Source organism: Canis lupus, chromosome 10, assembly GCF_011100685.1.
Source record: "Canis lupus familiaris isolate Mischka breed German Shepherd chromosome 10, alternate assembly UU_Cfam_GSD_1.0, whole genome shotgun sequence".
NCBI lineage: Eukaryota > Metazoa > Chordata > Mammalia > Carnivora > Canidae > Canis > Canis lupus.
This window is the reverse complement of record NC_049231.1, coordinates 52271077-52284312: the sequence shown is the minus strand read 5'-3', so window position 1 is coordinate 52284312 and position 13236 is coordinate 52271077. Positions and strand designations below refer to the sequence as shown.

Genomic DNA, 13236 nt, shown 5'->3' with positions numbered 1-13236 from the left:
CTGAAATGGTCTTTACCTGCAGCTGAGTAGCTCTTAGGAAGAAGTAGAATTGTCACCATATTTTTTTTTTTTTTTGAAAATAGCAAAAAGAAAATGTTCCCTATTTGATTTTTAGTGCTGAACTTCCCTGGATCCTTAGAATCAAGAGCAGGTGTGCGAGCACTGGGTGGTACTTCCCTTCACAAAGTGTGGTTTGACATGCAGAGAAAGGATAGATAATGATAAGCAATGATCCCTGAACGGAATCTCATTTTACTGCCATATACTAACTAGTACAATGTGCTGGTCTCGTAAATTAGGTTAAGTCCCTTTTTGTATTTATTAATATCTTCAATTCATAGCCATTCAGCATACCAAGTTTTACACATATGTTGCTTCCTGTGTTAAATGGCATTTTATTCATTTTCCCCCTTAAACTACTTTATATGAGACAAGGCTTCAGAGTTAATATTCTGGAAATTAATTCCTGGCTTAAGTAATATTCAATAAAATTTGTTTAGCTTCTAAGCAGAGCACCTGTCCACCATTTTCTGGAGTTTTAGAGCATCAAGACTACTTTCTGTAGATTCTATTTGTTAAAATGGGACTAGTAAGATAAATTTGTCTCTGAAGGATGAGATTAAGTCTCATATTTTCAAGTCTCAGCCCACAGAATCTTAGGCATTGCTTTGGAAAAAAAAATGCTTAACTAGGAATGGTTACTTAATTCCTAATTATATTGCTTCAAATAGTCACTATAATTTGGACTACACTTTATTAATTTAGCCAACCGTCATAGCTCTTATTACATTTATCACATTCTACCTTGTATCACAGTTACTTCTGTCCCCAGCTTTTTCTTCCCTAGTAAATATTGAGGTCATGTATTCTCTTGATATTTTTACATTTTCCCTGCACTTATATGGTCTTTTTCATATGATAGATTTTCAAAATGTATTAAATGATTTGACTGTATTTATTTCTGTTTGATTTTATTTTTAATAGGAATATTATTTATTTATTTATTTATGATAGTCACAGAGAGAGAGAGAGGCAGAGACACAGGCAGAAGGAGAAGCAGGCTCCATGCACCGAGAGCCCAACATGGGATTTGATCCTGGGCCTCCAGGATCGCGCCCTGGGCCAAAGGCAGGCACTAAACCGCTGCGCCACCCAGGGATCCCTGATTTTATTTTTATAATGATAATTCATATTTAAAAATTTTTTTATACAAACTTCCACTATCATCATTACAAATTCTCTCTCAAAGGAAGATTGACTGATATTTTGATTTACCAGATGCATCTTATAGAGGGAGCTAAGCCTACCACATTTAATTATGAATATCTAAAGAACTAGATCCTTGTAACCAGATTTCCAATTAAAGCCAAAATATACCTGACATATATGAAAATATTTATGAGAAGTGAAGCCAGTTGATTTCACTTTATTGGCAAATAAAATTCTAATTGATGAAATAATCAAGAATTAGAAGTCAGTGATATATTTTTAAAATCTATTTTACAGTTTACATCTCACATGGCATATCTATTCAATATGCCATTGTTTATTTGAAAACAACACTGGAGATAAAGTTTATTATCCATTTATATGGGGGGTTATAAAACAGAACAATATATCATCATCCATAAACATTTATTAGAAGCTTGATACAGACACAACAATGCACAGTACTATAATACAAGGAAGTGTCCATCCATCAGCTAGAGTCCCGTAGCATTGACCAAGAAAAGAGTGATCTCAAAATACTGTGTGCATATCCAGTCTGGCTTTGGTTAGCCTGGTAAACCTCATTTTGGGGTTTTTCTTAATGCCTTTCAGACTTTCCCTTGGTAAGCCATCTTGCTCTCATTGTTCTCTGTATGCACAGTGGTTCTGCCCTGTTGGTTTGTAATTGTGCAGTGGCAGGCACTTAATAAAGTGTCCCTCCTGCTAACTTTGAGCCTATTAGCAGCAGTTGTTTAGGTATTCGGTTATCATCCATCCCCCACCTATCATCCTACCCAAAAGAGTTATGCTTCAATGTGTATTGCTTCAGCGTGGATAGACCGGCTGTCCTCTAGGATCTCATTGTTGGTAATCCTGCCTCATGATTTACTTAGCTAGATAGAACTTGGTAATGAAGCCTCTCTGGAAACCGTTCATAGAGTCCTGAGCCACATGAGCCCTTGCCATTCTGTACACAATGACACATCTATAGGCTCAGTTTCTTTCAGAGTTCAAGAGAACTGAGCTACCCACTTCTCTTCCAGCTGAAGGCACCATGATGTATCTCGCTCCTTTGCTCAAATAATTCCTATGCATTTACTAAACAATAGTTGGGGTCAGACACAGTCTATATGCTTGGGATACTCACTTAAATGTAATTAAACTCTGTGCCCAAGGACTATATCATCTTGTAATTAGGCTAAAATGTGCTAAATGCTATAATAGAGGTTTGTGAAATATATTTTGGAAGTATATAGGAAGAAGGAACTCTGTCCTCTCATAAAATAGGAGGAAGAGTGAAGCAAAGATGAAACAAACATTTAGGAGGTAGACCTTATAAACCCTGTTGGCAAACACCATTTCCACCAAAAATACAAAGGCAACTCTACGACAGGATATGTGTACCTGGTGAAAAGTCATCATAGAAGATGAATAAGGAAGCAAGCATTAGCTCTTCCAGACAGTGATTTATCTCAGTCTATCTGTAACAGAAGACCCCAGTCCCATAAATTTACCCATGAATAAAAATGTCCAAAGAGCGCAAGTAATTTCCCTAGTGTACACTACTATTAGTAACATCTTTGGGTCTAGAATGCAGATTTTTCTGACGGAAGTGTGGTTATAAAAAAAGAAGGGGACATACCTAGGGTTAGAATGATTTCAACAGTAGTAAGCCCTCCTCTCAGCCTCTGCAGAGACCTTTTTTTATACATAATAAATAGGAACTGGGATTTGGAAGTAGGTGTTTTCTTACATATCAACCCTGGGAATACTAAGTATTTGTGATGGCTAGGTCTTCCAAATTATCATTAAATTGAGAAAAGTAAGGACATTAATTTCTAGTCATAAAAACCATTATACATATCAAGTTAATGCTGATCTCAAAATTTGAATAATGCCTATGAGTTTTTCTTTTTCTTTACATAAACCAAGGGAACAGATGAAAATATCATGTCAGTTGAGAATGGTTTCAGACTTAAGTTATTAAACTTCTCTGTGGTTCCTGACATTGTTGATCACAGTCTTCCATGTTCAAAATTATTATTTATATTTACATTTTAGAATATGGTTCTACTCCTGTAGAACCTCCTGTCCTGGTTTTCTTTGACCTTCTGTTTGTGCCTTCACATCATTCCCTTTCTCTTCTCTTTCCTTAAATCTTGGTGTTCGTTAGGTCTACATCCTTAGCTCCCCCACCATTTTTTTCCCACTGTTGAGGCGGAGGTGGTCTTACCTAATGCATGACTTGTCAATGAGTTATTTTTAATTGGACCACTTTGCTAACCTAGAAAGTATCCAACTGCTTTTTCTGCTTGAATGCCCAGATGGGTCTTAATTCAAACATGTTTTTAAAACTTCCAGTATAGTTAACATACGGTGTTAAATTACTTTCAGGTGTACACTATAGTGATTGAATAATTCTACAGATATCTCAGTCCTCATCAAGAGAACTATACTCTTAATCCAAACATATTTAAAACTTGATGTTATCTTCCTCAGACCTGCTCCTCCTCCTTTGTTCCCTATCTTTGGAAATACCAACACCAACTGGTCCCACTGTCCACGTCTGAAACCTGAGAATCATCTTGGAAACCTCCCATTTGCTCACCCCCTAGTGACCACGTGCTCCAGGTTCTACCTTTGTTTGTTTTCTCTACTTTGTACACCTATTGCCGCTTCTGTTATTCATGCTCTTCATATCTTCTTGCTTGGAACACTGTAGCTGCTATATAATTAGTCTTCTCTTTGCCTATCTCTTGCCTCTCCATCCCCCTACTAAGGATCTGCAGAGACCTTTCTAATACATAAATATGTGATTATGATTCTTCAGTACCCCCTCATTGCTATAAGCCTAAAATCAAATACCTACACATAGTTACAGGGCCTTCAAAGTTTACCTCTATCCTAATCTTGCACCTTCTCATGTGCATCCTCTCACATCTTATATATATCAGCTGCTTTAATATCCGCAAACATTCTGGCTACCACCCTTTTTACTTGGTATCCCTTCCAGCTATCCTTCTTTCTACCTGTGATGCCATTCACCTCCTTCCTCAACTAATAACTTCCACTGATCTTTCAAATCCGGGACCAAACACCATCTTCCTGGGGAAATCTTTCATGATTTAAGGGCTCTGCTCCTGCTTCCTAGCAGCATCTGCTGCTTTTGCTCCCTCCATACAATTTGTTATCAGACTATAAGCTCCCTGAGGTCAGGAATTGGTCTTACTCGATTTTGTATGCTTAGCTCACAGGATAGAGTCTAGAAGATAGGCTAATGAAGATCTCATTTAAGCAAGCATGGTGAGAGAAGCAGAAAAAGAATTGTAAAAAATGAATTTCTTTAAAGATACCTCTCTGACATTCAGGTAGAAATACAAACGTGAGATTGACACTAAGTGTGAAAACTTGGAAGGTGATACAATTTGGACTGTTGTTGATTATAGAGAGGGTGTGTGTGAAGGGAGGTGATGAAGAAAGCTAGCCCTGCAGATACACTGTGACTCTCAGTAATTAGTCCCTTGAGAGATAAAATATTTATCTTAATTTAAATGAACAGGAATTTTTGTTTATAGCTGCTCAATAGCATTTTTAGTATCAGAACCTGTGCTCTTCCCTAAGGACACAGAGATGGATGAGTAAAATGGTTGCTTATCAACTAGCAGAAAGCAAGACACCTGCATGCTGCAGAGCAACGTGGGTAAGTTGAGTGTATATTTAAGAGTGACATAGAAACACAACAATGAGGCAATGCTTGTTTGCAGGGGAAAGAAGATGGTTGGAAAAATATTGTTAAGGAAAACCTCAGGGAGGAGAGGTGATACCTCCAATGACTTCAAGTGTAATGAGAGATTTATCTGCTGAAGAAGGGAAAAAAGAAAAAGAACTGCAAGAGGGAAGACACTAAACCGTATAGCCATAGGGCATATAGAGAAAAATAACCACTTCAGTAGTATTAGAACATAACTTCTTATAATCGGCATGGCTGCTTTTTCCTTTGCACAGTCTCTAGAGTGTTAGTAGGGGCCACATTTGGGACAATTGGCATGCCATGGTGAGACGTTTGGATTTATAATAGGTAGCTGTGAGAGGGTTTTACTGGGGGGAAGTGGCAAAGTCATATTTGCAATGTAGAATGGATCACTCTGGATAGAGTGAAACAGATGTACTGGAAATGAGGAAAAAGCAGAATGTTACAGGGAGAAAGAAACCCATTAAAAGACAAAAATTGAATATGAATAAGAGGAGTGGAAAAGCCACTTCCGCAAAACATTTAGGAAGTAAACCCAGCAAAAATCAGCAACTGGAATTTCTACTTTGAATGTATTTCAACATTGCATCTTTAGCTTAAGAGATCGCCTTTTTGCTTGGAGAAACTTTAACTTTGTAAAATAAAACAGCAAAGGGGTACTAAACATTCACTAGTAAGCATGGGTGCTGTTCTGCCCTCAGGTAAAATTTAGGCGTCAAGAGAAATGCACTGGGTGAACCGTCATGAAGTGTTTACAGCACTTTGCAGCCATACAGTGAGTTCCCTAGAAATTGACACTCCTCTGGGCCCTTGATTAGATAGATGTATCTGACATGGTTTATTTTTTAAATGAGTAAATGTGCCTCCTGTGAAAGCGTTCCTGAGAAGTCGTGCAGAAAGGCATTCTGATACCACATCAAGTACAATGTATACTTTGCTCATTCAATCTGAGGATTTTTTGACCAGACTGATTTAATGAGAAATGCAAGTTACTGCAGTTGAATACATAAATATCAAACATGAATATATTAATATATTTTGTATAATAGATATTTTATTATTGACCAAGCGAACAAGGAAACAGTAGTGAAGTTTTAAATATCTCAAAATAGGGCAGCCCTGGTGGCTCAGTGGTTTAGCGCCACCTTCAGTCCAGGGTGTGATCCTGGAGATCCGGGATTGAGTCCCACTTTGGGCTCCCTGCATGGAGCCTGCTTCTCCCTCTGCCTGTGTCTCTGCCTTTCTCATTCTCTGTGTCTCTCATGAATAAATAAATAAAATCTGTTAAAAAATTAAATAAATAAATATCTCAAAATATTTCAAATACCTTTAATCAAAAGATAATTTCCATAATTATATTTCCACTCATGCCTATACATGCTTTCTTTGTGTACAATTTTTAATAAACTTTAGAATGTTTCTAGGTTTACATAAAAGTTACAAAGATAGTATAAAGTTTACATGTATCTATCACCCACTTTCCCTAATGTTCATATTTTATATTAACCATGATATATTTGTGAAAAGTGTGAAATGAACATTGGCATATTGCTATTTACTCAACTACAGGCTTGTTTCATATTTCACTTTCTCCACAAATGTCTGTTTTCTATTCTCGGATACAATTCAAGATTCTACTGTATTTAATTATTATGTGTCCTCTACTCTGGGATAGTTGCTCAGTCATTCTCTATGACCTTGACCATTTTGAGAAGTATTGGTCAGGTATTTTCTAGAATGTCCTTCAGTTTGGGTTTGTCTGATGTTTCCCTCATGACCAGTTTGAGGTTATGGGTTTGGGAAAAGAAAGACAACAGAAGCAAAGTGCCCTTCTTGTGGTATCGTATCAGAGGATATGTAATAGCAACATGAGCTATCACTGATGATGTTAACCATGATCACTTTTGTCAAGGTAGGGTCTGCCATGATTCTCCACTGTGAAGTGATTATTCTTTTTTTTAAAGATTTACTTCATTTACTTATTTTAAAGAGAGTGAGATTGAGAAGGGGGGAGAAGCAAAGGGAGAGAGATAAAGAATCCCAAGCCGACCCTGAGCTGAGCATGGAGCCTGACACAGGGCCCAACCTCATGATCCTGAGATCATGACCTGAGCTGAAACCAGGAATCAGACGCTCAGCTGACTGAGCTCTGGTTTCTTGTATTGGAGATTATTTAACAATCAAGATTTGGAATACCACACGTTTTGAAAACACTGTTTTCCCATTGCCTATCTTGTATTCTAGGAACAAACCACAAAGGTCATCCTGTCCTATCATTCTTGTCCAAAGAGAAGTTATTACTTAGAGAGTTTGTAAAGAATATGAACTTCTGTTCTCTATTTTGGAAGTTGACTTATAACTGACTCATTGGCCTGGTGGTATTGGCATTGGCATTGTTATGTGGTTATGTAATTTTGTTATGAAAAATATTTCAGGGCCTATTCTATGTATAATTAATACCCTTTGTTTTATAGAGGAACCAAATGTAGCCCAAGTATGAAGTATATACCAAAACACACACGGTAGAAGACATTAGTTCTTTATCTCTAAGTAAGATATTTTCCATGCTTACACTCAGTGTGTTTTTACTCATACCTTTTTTTTTTTTAAGATTTTATTTATTTATTCATGAAAATACAAACAGAGAGGAGAGAGAGAGAGAGAGAGAGAGAGAGAGAGAGAGAGGCAGAGACACAGGCAAAGGGAGAAGCAGGCTCCATGCAGGGAGCCTGACATGGGACTCAATCCCGGGTCTCCAGGATCACGCCTTGGGCTGAAGGCGGTGCTAAACCTCTGAGCCACCCAGGCTGCCCTACTCATACTGTTTAAATCAGTGAGATTCAACTCTTGACTCCTTCTTGGGAAGATTTAAAAATCTCTATGCCCAAATACCACTGTTAGAAATTTTTATTTAAAAATGATCTGGAGTAGTACCTAGCAACTAGGTTTTTCTTAAAGCCTTGCAGATGATATAATGAACAACCAGGGTTGAAAGTTACTGCTTTAAATGAACAACCTCAATCCTGCAAGGCTCAGATATTGCAGATTGTTTTCTTTATTGTCACGTTTCTGAGTAATGTTTGATTTATATTGTATAACTTGACATCTCCGGTCCATCAATTTAATTTGACAAAGTTGTATATCATTTACTTTGTGCTTAGCACAAGGATAGATACCCTGGGGAGGAAGAGATTAAGAACATGAATCAGTTATAGTCTCTTCTGTCCAAGAGCTTACATTAATAGGGGGCATTGGTATGGATACAAATAAGTGAGATAAGAAGTGGAGACAGGTGAGAGCTTAAAGGAGCATGGAGTACCAGGGAAGGAAAAGGGGGTTCAGAGGAATAAGAAACAAGATAAAAAAAAAAAAAAAAAACAAACAAACAAAAAAAAAAAACACAAGATCATGTTGACATAAATGGATAGTTTTGTTCTTCAGCTAAAGGAAGTAGTCCCTTCCTTCTGAGATTTTATTATCATCCATGGATGTCCTTTACCAAAGCTATAGAAAGCCAGAGTCCTATTATTTTGTGTGAAAAGTCCATTAGTATCATGCATTAGCTAACATGGTTATTGCCCTGGTCTTGATTAAGCTCCCTCAAGCAGGATGCTATGCAAACCATGTTAACAATGAATCCAGCTGTAAGAAAACTTATGTTATTTTTAGGCATCTTGACTGAAAATTGCTTTGTCCCATCACTGGGCAATGCTTTTATTACTGTTTTTACTGCTGGTAAATTAGATTGCATGTTGTAGAAATTATGCATAACTGCACTGTTTTTAATATTTGCTACTGTAATCATTTCTGTAATTATGATATGGAAGCTAGTGCTGCAAGCTGTTCCTGTGGATGGCTATTTCACTGAGTTCTAATGATGATATCTACTGAAAATTCTATCTGCAAAGGCCCTGCTAGCAAGTGCCTCCCTGGTGATATGAGGCAGATAAGCTTTATCAGTTGCTGTTAATGAGCTTGATTTATGATGTTGGTGGTTTAATCTGACAAGTTATTTTGGGTTTTAGACTTTTACATTCCAGCCTTTGGTATTCCTCCCCTCCCCCCACCATCTCTTGGGGGAAAAGAAAGAAACCTGTTAGAATCTAAAACCAACAGGGTAATATTATTCACATACCACATTTTCTTTTAAAAACTCTCTCCTAGGTGCAATGTCAAGTTGTGTAATACATAGTAAGAACAAGACACATGAAAATGTTAACTGAATAAAGACAAATTATTAATCATAGAATGGCCTTTATGTTTGCTCTGAGAGTTGCCTAAAATGCCACAATAAATGGGTTCATTACCAATTTTCACAAAGTGAGGTGATACCTCAGCAACTGCCGCTTCCCTGGTTGAGCTTGCTGCTCACCATTAGTTTATTCTGCTTGATTCATACTGTTGCCAGAAAATGCATATGTACACAGTGTGTAAGCACATCCCAAAAGGGCAAAAAAACAAAAAACAAAAAACAAAAAACAAAAAAAACCAAGCCTTATATATAAATAAGGAGAGCAGTGGCCCACAGTGGTGTGATTTGTGGGTTCTCCAGTTGAGTTCACTTTTCCGCAAACCCATCCTACAAATGCCAGCCCAACTACCATGCTGTCAAATTCTACCATAGGAGCTTTGGAAACAATTTTGCTCTTTTTATCATCCTGCTAAAAATTCCAGTATTTTGGGAAACTAACACATGAAGTTTTCGCAGGTTTATTTATTTTTTTCTTTGCCCTCAAAGAATTATGTCAACCTGGCCAAAATGGAGTGGACTGTCTCCAGCTGTAGTGAATTCTTCTCCTTTGAGTTGTCAAAGTAAGAGGCTAGAGGAAATCTGTAAGCATTCAGGACTTTGGCATTTGGTCTCATTGGCATGAGACCACTAAATGGTATACATTTTTCTTCTAACTCCTAGTTTCTATCATTGCATCAGGCAAGGAATCTCTCTGAACCTTTGCCTTCCCTGTAAAGTTGACTGCCAAGGATTTCTTCATTCTCTGCAAGCTTTGTAATTCAACTCTTACTGTGTGAGAGAATAGGGTAGGCTCATATGCAGGAGAGGACATGAGAAGAGGATAAGAGAGAAAGGATCTTTGAAGAACTGCTTACTACCTTTATACAGGAGATGTTGGTTTGATTTTTCTTTGATGGATAATAATTCACCTGGAGTCATTAGAGCGTGGATGGCTATAGACTCCTCTGAGCTCAAAGGACAGTTTTTCTATCACCTGTTTGGCAGCTCTGGAGAGTGGCATGCTATATGTCTTTGCCAACATTTGAAAGTCCTTTAAATGAGATGGAAATGACATCAACACAGGGAAGTCAGCTCTTGTGAGAAGCCCAGCTAAAGTTGGAAGTTTCCAAACTATTATCCACTCTTCTTGCTGCTGCCTTTTTTTTTTTTTTTCTAATTGCTCCTTTATCGTAATCTGAAAAGTGAGCTGCAACCCAATTTCTGATCTTTTCTGCTGTCTTCTTCATCCAATTTCCTATTTCCCTTTCTTCCTCTATGTCCTTCTCTGTATTTCTTTGTACACAGCTCTCTGGTTAAGGAGTAGATCATGGCACCAAAATGAGAGCATGCAGCATTTTCCCCTTGGGAATGATCAAGCCTGAGGTTCAATTGAAGACAGTTAAAAGAAACATTTTTTTCAGTGGGATGCCATTTCCACCATTCTTCCCCTAGAACAACACGTTGCTTTCTTTTTACGTTTCTTTACACACAAAATCTTTCTTATTTTTCATTCAGCTTTGTAAAATGCTGATGAGGGTATTGACCCAACTAAAAGCAGAGATAATTGGAGAAATTCATTTGAACGTTCACTTTCTATTCTCATTTGTGAGTTCCCTGTTTATTAAGAAAAGCAGTATTCTTCTGGCCTCTTGATTTTGTATCACTAGTAATTTTCTCCCCCAGTCTAACGATACTAAAACTGAAAAATGTTTTATGAGTTAGATCACTAACAATGACATCATTCGAACACTATCACCTAGGTAATGGAATAATTACCATAGCAACAGAGCCTTTATCTTTTAGTAGCTATAAAATTTTGACAGATGGGAGAGTCTGCAGATTTAAAGCAGGACATAAATGTAACATTTCTTAGTGGCCAAAGTCATAGTAATATCTTAGAAATTACTACCATTTCATAAAGATAAATTGAATGTGAGGTGTATATATTTCTATTTACTTCTGAACTTAATTTCACTTTTGAGTAAAAGAACATTTTCTTTGAAAAATTGAGATTAGATTATTAAATACAGGGACATTAACATAATGTTTAAAAATTATGAACTTTTAGGAGACTATAAAATTATTCTTATAAATTGAGTAGGGGTGCCTGGGTGGCTCCGCTAGTTAAGTATCTGCCTTCGGCTCAGGTCATGATCCCGTGGTCCCAAGATCGAGCTCCACATTGGGCTCCCTGCTCAGCAGGAACCCTGCTTCTCCTTCTCCCTCTGCCTGCCACTGCTGCCCCTGCTTGTGTAAACTCTCTCTTTGTCAAATAAATTAATTAATTGAATAAACATCTATGGTTCAAACTATAACTTCCATCAGATGAAAAATACTGTTAAATTATATTCTTCTTTAATTTTGACTTTACAAGTTTCAACTAACTTAAATCCTGGTTATGTTTGTGTCTGTGCATCTGAGTGTGTGTGTTTATGTTTTCCTCTCCTTCATACTTAAAGTGAATTTATTGTGCATTTTTTTAAGTGACACATCATCATATTGACAGTTTGAATTTATCACCTAGATAAAGGTGAGGCAGATCAAAAGGCCATTTATGTATTTCTTATTCCTCTACCAAAAAAATAAAGCCAAATGTGGATAATCAACTTAGTTTTTCATTCTTAATTCACTCATCTCTCAGAAAATTATTATTTAGTGGGAGAAGGGGGCCCAGTAAATTGTCTTTTATTGGACCTTTTCAAGCTTCCAAAAATACCACCAATTTCATTGCCAAAGAAGTACAGGGCATTAGAAGAGAGATTTGAACAAAAAGAGAATGCTTATTTTAGTTAAGTCTCTTTCTAGGGACTGAGGAATAAGTTCAGTAATAAGATCTTTGAGGCTTTGTTTTTACTAAGTAATATGTATATGTACATTTTAATATATTTATTAATGAAGGCCTTGAGAAAATCAGCATTAGTATATATTAATCTAACGATGTTTATAGGCAGCACTGATACTTTTAGGATTTTCTTTTCTGGCTCTTCAAATTCCCTAGAATTTTTGTAGTAACTTGAAGATTGATTATTAAGATTTTTCATGATATTAACACAAGAAGAGAATCTAGGTCTTATTAGCACACTTATTCTTAATCAGAAAATGATAATAAGATTGATTTAATTGGTCACAGCTAGAATCTACTATGTGTCTTTATGTCTTTATTGTTGTCCCTTAGAATAGAGAGAAGATCCCATTCAAATTCATTATAATGAATTGCTTTGTAGGATAATGTGGTGTGTGTGTGTGTGTGTGTATGTGTGTATGTGTATTAGAGATTTTTCTTTAGTTCTCTGACCACCTTTACAAACTGAATTATAACTTCTGCATTTGTTCAGGCAAGGAAATGAAGGTTCATTTTATTCATAGAGTACAGAGCTCTCCCATAAGAAGTCATGAGCAGATTGTAAAAATTAGACCTCAAGAGGTTACCTGAGAAATTGAAGTCTTTCGTTCCATGCTGACCTTGATACAAGGCTATAAAAAAGATAAAACATGGGCTTTCAAGTAAAAGAAACATATTTTAATATTTGGACCACAACTTACTGTCTATAAGGCCTTTTTTTTGTGTGTGCCTATAGTTTCTAGTTAGAAAACACAGAGAATCAGAATAATACCTACTTATTAGGATTGTTTGACAGTTATTTCATTTATAATAGGTGTAAAGTGTCTAGTAGTATCTGGCTCATAGTAGTTGTTCTCTAAATAGTGACTCCCTTCGACTTTATTTTTAGAGATTTTATTTATCTATTCGTGAGAGAGAGCACAAGCAGGGGAGGAGGAGAAGACTTCCCACTGAGTTGGGAGCCCGTCTCAGACCCTAGGATTACAACCTGAGCTGAAGGCAGATGCTTAACCAACTGAGCCACCCAGTCACCCCTATCTTTATTATTTATTATTTTATATTTTTAAATATTTTATTTATTTTAGAGAGAGAAAGAGAGAGTGGGCCTGGAGAGGTAGGGAGGTGGGAGAGAGAGAGTCTCAAGCAGATTCTGCACTGAGTGTAGACTTCCGATGTGGGTCTCAATTCCATGACCCTGAAATC

General features: G+C 36.8%; 1 long non-coding RNA gene across 2 annotated transcripts in view; it reads left to right on the top strand.

Moving 5' to 3' along the window:
• Nucleotides 1–13236, top strand: part of LOC111097747 — a 143396-nt gene that overhangs the window by 68206 nt on the left and 61954 nt on the right. The window lies entirely within an intron of this gene.